This window comes from Chrysochloris asiatica, unplaced genomic scaffold, assembly GCF_000296735.1.
Source record: "Chrysochloris asiatica unplaced genomic scaffold, ChrAsi1.0 scaffold00412, whole genome shotgun sequence".
Taxonomy (NCBI): domain Eukaryota; kingdom Metazoa; phylum Chordata; class Mammalia; order Afrosoricida; family Chrysochloridae; genus Chrysochloris; species Chrysochloris asiatica.
The window spans coordinates 367,810-374,224 of NW_006408930.1; the positions used below are offsets into that span (position 1 = coordinate 367,810).

The following is a 6,415-nucleotide window of genomic DNA, read 5'->3' on the forward strand; positions in this document are numbered from 1 at the left end:
GGACAGGTTTCAGATGAGCTTTCAGACAAAGACAGACTAGGAAGAAGGAGTGATGAACTACTTCCAAATATTTAGTCACCGAAAACCTTATGAATAGCAAAGAAACACTGTCAGATATAGTGTCAGAAAATGACCACAGCAGGTTGGAAGGCACTCAAAATGCGACTGGGGAAGAGTTGCCTCCTAAAAGTAGAGTTGACCGTGATGACGTGAAGAGAGTAAAGTCCGTGGAAGAAAAGCCCCACGGGACCTTCATTTGCTGATGGGACACAACTCAAAATGAAGAGAATCAGCTGTAAGCATCCATTGAATATCAGAACATGGAATGTATGAAGTATGAATCTGGGAAAATTGGAAGTTGTCACAAATTAGATGGAACATATAAACATCAGTATCTTAGGCATTAGTGAGCTGAAATGGACTGGTATTGGCCATTTTCGATCTGACAACTACATGGTTTACTTTGCCAGAAATCACAAATTGAACAGGAATAGTCTGTCCCTGGTATGTCTCTCAAATTACTCTTCAGGATAACTTTTCTTCTCTCCATAATTTATAGATTTGTAACTTTTTTTCTACTTTTCTCCCTTATTCGACATCATTGAGTCAGTAGAATGTCAGCATGATGTCTTCTAATATTCGATTGAGTTATATTTTTGTAAAGTGCAACTTATACCAGTATGTTTAATGATCAGAAAATAATTCAGAATTTTCATATAGGAAATGTCTTACAAAAAAAGTAGCATATCCTTTTCAAGTTGACTATTCATTCTAACAGAATATGCTGTTGTTGTGTATTTGTTGTGTGCCATCGAGTCAGTTACCAAGGAGCTTGGGGTTTCCAAGGAGCGGTTGGTGAATTTGAACCGCCAACCTTACAGTTCAAGCCAACCTTGAAGTCAAGTGCTTATCCTAAGGCTCCACACCAGGACCCCAACAGAGGATAATAAGTATTATTTTTCGGTCTTCTGAATTAAAGTTGCTCTGGTAGCCATAAAGTCTGGAAACATAGACAAATATCCATAATGGATCATTTATTGCTATGACACACTGAGTGTGTTGTCCCTCACTAGCAGCTCATAGTGCAATAAACTATGCAAAATTGTGATGAATGATGTGCATTAAAAGCAGCAATTTTGTCGATTACTACACATATATCTGTCTCACCCTGCCTCAGATGATTTGTGTGTCGAATTTTTACTTAATAAACTTGTACCGTTTACCCCTGAAGACATAATCAAGGGGGGTGGGGTTTGGTATATATATATTTTTTAAATTTATCACTATCTTCATTTTATGACCACTTGTATTTTATTTTTAACATGATTTTTCTACTGCATATCTTATGAACATCTTTGCCATTTATATGTACACCCAAAAAATGGATATAAAAATTTCATATAAAAATTAATTTAAAATCTACAGATAAAAGACCCTCTAAATGGCTCTTCCGCCGCCATTTTAAATACAGCTCCCTACAACACTCCCACGACACACAGTCTGCGCGCCAGCGCCCCCTGCCTACCTCTCCGCCACAATGGAGGCCATGAAGGAGTACAGCAACATAGAGGAATTCTTAGCGGGATCCAAGATAAACTCCAACAAGAATCAGCAGGATGACGGTAAAATGTTTATTGGAGGCTTGAGCAATCAAAATCCGATTGAGGATTTGTCTCGATTTGGAGAGGTTGTAGACTGCACAATTAAAACAGGACGGTCAAGAGGATTTGAATTTGTGCTTTTCAAAGATGCTACTAGATAGAACACAAACTGGATGGCAAATTAATAGACCCCAAAAGAGTCAAAGCTTTAAAAGTGAAGAAACCCCCCAAAAAAGGTTTTGTGGGTAGATTGAGTCCGGATACTTCTGAAGAACAAATTAAGGAATATTTTGGTGCATTTGGAGAGATTGAAAATATTGAACTTCCCATGGATACAAAAACAAATGAAAGACGAGGATTTTGTTTTTATCACCTATACAGATAGACAGCCAGTAAAGAAATTGTTAGAAAGCAGATATCATCAAATTGGTCTGGAAAGTATGAAATCAAAGTATGAAAGTTGCACAGTCCCAAAGAGGTATATAGACAGCAAGGAGAAAGGAGGAAGAGGTGCTGCAGCTGGTGGGAGAGGTGGTACTAGGGGTCGTGAACGAAGCCAACAAAGTACGTACGGCAAGGCATCTCAAGGGACATTAGAGAAAACAGGAGGAGATGCTAAAGTAACCCATCATGGCAGGACAACATTGAAGACTGGTCTTCTGTTGATCTAAAATGAGTTTTTGTAAAAGATTTTTTGTGTACAAGACATAATTGTGTCCAATTGTATATAGCCACTACTTAGTTTTCTTTGTTTTTACTTTGTCCTTTGCTATGTTTTGATTCAATGTGGATTTGTGTTAATACAAATTTTATTAGTACAATTTCATGTTAAACCTCAAATAAATGCTTCCTTATGTGGTGAAAAAAAAAAATTACCCTTGAAATGATATTCAATCTATATTACAAATTTAGTTTTTAAAAAGATTTATATTTAAAACAGGTCTCACAATAATTCCAATAAAGCAGGCACTCCAAAATGCAATGAAGATGGGGTAGCAATTATGGGATGACATCATAGATCATATTATAAGATTTTTTCATATCAAAAGATCTTTTACATGTAAAAAAAGAAAGTAGCCTTTCTACAATACTAATCCCTAAGAGCAATTCTGTTTTATAGATGACAACACTATTGTCAGTTTTATACACATTTATTATATAAAGAACTCTTACATGAAAAAATTTCTAGAAGTTTCCCCAGATATAAGCAGCTATATTGTATGTCATATTTTGACAACAAATGAGATCTGTCATCATTGTTTGCTCCAGTGTCTCTTTTCTTTTATCAATAACTTCTTGATAAATGATTCAAAAAGTATTGCTATAAAATCATAAAACTTTTATTAAATAAAAATATCAATGTGTGAAGCTAATGTTTCTCATCATATTCTCCATCTAGGTTTATACATTTCCCCGAGGAATTCTGCATTTTTGATTTACTTCATGTCAAAACAGTAGTTTTGGCATCTTTGATAGATTCAGTTGTGTTCCTTTTAAATATTCTTTGAGGTTTGAGAACAAAGAAAATCTGAAGGGGCAAGATCAGGGCTTTAGAGTTGTTGGAATAATATTTCCCAATGAAATTCTCCTAAGAAAGCCCTTGCTACCCTTGAAGAATGAGCAGGTCCATTGTCATGATGGAAAAAAATTTTCGTCAGCACAACTTTCCTGGTCTTTTACTCATCAAAGTAATTTTCAATTTTCTTGAAACTGCTGCATAATAAGCCCTGATGATCATACTGTGTCCTTCAAGGAAACCTTTCCAGACTGTGTTGTTAAATGCAGGAGCAGCAACTTCATCTGTCTCTTTGCAGGTCTCAGTCCAGTGCTTATCCTATAGAGCTCCCCTTGAACTTTCCCAGAATAGTCTTTATAACCTTCTGAGTTGACCTCTTGGCCTTGACTTTAACTGGCCCAGCAAATCTCCTCTGAAGCCTCTGCTTGGATTGGATCTTATTCTATGAATCATGTTAGTAAATTCAAGACTTGTCCCCAGTTACGACTCATTCCATAAAATCATCTTCATTAGCTTCAGTCAACTTTCAGAACTGGCTGCTTTTCATGCAATGTTTCCAGCACACATTGAGCTGAAAGCTTCCTAAGGCCAAGATATTCACCTAAAATGGAAAGTGCTGAACCACGTGAGATCCCAAACTCTGTAACTGTCACTGATAATTCTCAGTTGTCCACTAGTTTGTGCTCTTCAGCCATAGTCTCTTCATTTGTTGAGACTGATGGTGTTCCCACTCTTGGCTCATCTTTAAGGTCCTCCTGATCTTCTTTAAATACACCTGATCCATCTAAAAATGGTGGTTTTAGGTGGGACAGCTTTCCCGTAAACTCGTTGCAAAAATAAAATTGACGAAGGGTGGCATATGCAGACTCAGATTATCAAGGGGATTCATCATTTTCTCTACCATATAGTTTCTGGAGTCCTGGTGTGACATTGTACTGAACTGCTAACTGCAAGGCTGGCCGTCCAAATCCACCAGTTCAAATTCTGCTCCTCAGAAACCTTATACAGGGTCACTGTAAGTGAGAACTGACTTGACAGCACTTAACAACATCAACATATATTTTTTGAAATTGGAAAGATTCATAACCATTACTATAGCCAGGTCAATCTTTATGATTCTGCCCATAGCCATTTGGATTGTTGCATTTCCCCAAATAGGCACAAGTTTTCCTCCTGCAGATAAACTGAGCATCCATCCTGTTGTAATAACCCCGGATTACTAATGCCTTGCTTATCTACAACTCATAGTTAAGAACCTTGTGTGTCTTTCCTTAAATTAAAACTCAGAGACTATGCAATGGGAAGGGGTCAAGTGTTGGGTCTCCTCCCCTCTGACTCATCCTGCAGCAACTAGTGGGTGGTTTCTGTACCCACCCAGTCCTGGACTCTGTGTTACCACCTCCACCACAGCCCAGGAACCAGAAAGGGCTCCATTTTGCAATGCACATCAAAACATAATATGGCGATGGAGGATAAGCACTCGACCTCAAGGTTGGTTTGAACTGCAAGGTCGGTGGTTCAAACTCACCAGCCGCTCCTTGGAAACACTATACAAAGTTACTATGAGTCAGAACTGACTTGACACTTAGCAATGACAACAATAAAAATGTTTTAGTGTGTCTGGAAGTGCTTCTTAAATGTTTTTATACTTCCAAAAAGCCACTGAAAACCTTTTGGATCACAATTCTTTTCTGACACACATGGGATCACTATGAGTCAGAATCAACTGGAAGATAACTGGTGTAGTAAATTATTTAATATGTCTTTTCTAGCTTTAGTCTTCGTAACTCCCAACAAATGACTTTTCCTGATGGATCTGAATAAGAGACAGTAGCAGAAGTTACTGACAGGATGATAGGATTCAGTTGTGAATAATTGTTCACAGAGTTCATTGTGATTGTAAAAACTTGGAACTCTAACAGGGGTATAACACGAGCTATCTCAGAAACAGGAGTGGGGGATCTCACGCCCAACAAAGAGCCAGGCGTGGAGCATGTCGTTAGGACCCCAAAATCTCTTGGACATTGAACCTCCTGGACCTAGGGCCAGAAAGCTGTGACATCAGAGGAGTGACTGAGAAGCAGCAACAGCGGAACCAGGAGTCAGAGCTCTAGACAGAGTGGTGGACTTCCTAGCTCACGGAGCAAGTGACTTTGGGTAGGAGGCTTGTTTGTGGATGCAGTTCCTCCAGGCACTTACTTGGGGGAGCTGACGGACAGAGCTAGAGCTAAATGTCTTCAGACTGAAGCTATGGTAGAGTAGGCATGTATCAGTATCCCTAAAAGAGCTTTGTAATGTTGGCCAGGCATAGCAAGACTTGCCTGTGGGCACAGGAGAGGAGAGGTCATCCTGATGGAAAGAACTGTGTCCTGAGTATTCTAACCCCAAATTGTAACCTGTTAACTTCCCTAATAAACCCCGTAACTGTGGGTATGGTGTCTGAGTTCTGTGTAGTCATTATAACGAATTATTGAACTCAGCTGAGTAGAGACCTGTTCGAGAAACAGTTGTAGCCATTTTTAGACAGTAACTGATAATGATTTTAATATTTTCATAGCACACAGCTTTTATTCTCATTGTTTTTGTGATGTAACTACCACCCTCAACCCACCTAAATTAAGGGAAATGAAGCTGATTTTAAAGTTGTTTATTCACTATTTCTCCTCTGAGTCCAGAAGCTGGAATCGGCAGCACCTGTTCCCTGTGACTTTTTATAAGTTACCATTTGTTTCCAATGACCAGTCCAACTAACAGGCAGTCCTCAAACAGAAGGAGCAAGACCATCACTTTTATTTCTATTCCTACCATAATTTTATGCCAGTCACACTTTACAAAGGAATCCTGCCTGATAGCTCAGTGGTTAAGTGCTGGGAAGCTAACCATAAGGTTGGCAGTTCAAACCCACTCAGTGGAAAAAAGATTCGGTGATCTGATTCCGTAAAGATCACAGCCTAAAAAACACTGTGGGGCCATTCTGCTCTGTCCTATAGGGTGGGGTCGCTGTGAGTTGGTATTGACCCCACAATCCTAACAACAACAAACACTTTGCATACCTACTTCCAATATTACCAAGTTATTTTGTAGAGTCCAGTCCCCAGAATGAGATAAACTTTCTACCTTTTATGTCTGTAATGTGGGCAAGTCACTCAGTGTCCCCAAAGTTCATTTCTTTGATCAAGAAAATTGAGTTAAAGGTTAACTGTTGCAGTGAGGGTCAAATGAGTTAAATTACTACAATTTTGCATAGTTAGTATTGAATATTTTCATTACTATCTTTGTTATAACTTTTCATCACATC

The 6,415-nt window shown here is 38.6% G+C and overlaps 1 pseudogene; it reads left to right on the forward strand.

Moving 5' to 3' along the window:
• The first annotated feature begins 1,451 nt into the window (after positions 1-1,451).
• LOC102816469 lies at positions 1,452-2,272 on the forward strand (annotated as a pseudogene).
• The last annotated feature ends 4,143 nt before the right edge of the window (positions 2,273-6,415 follow it).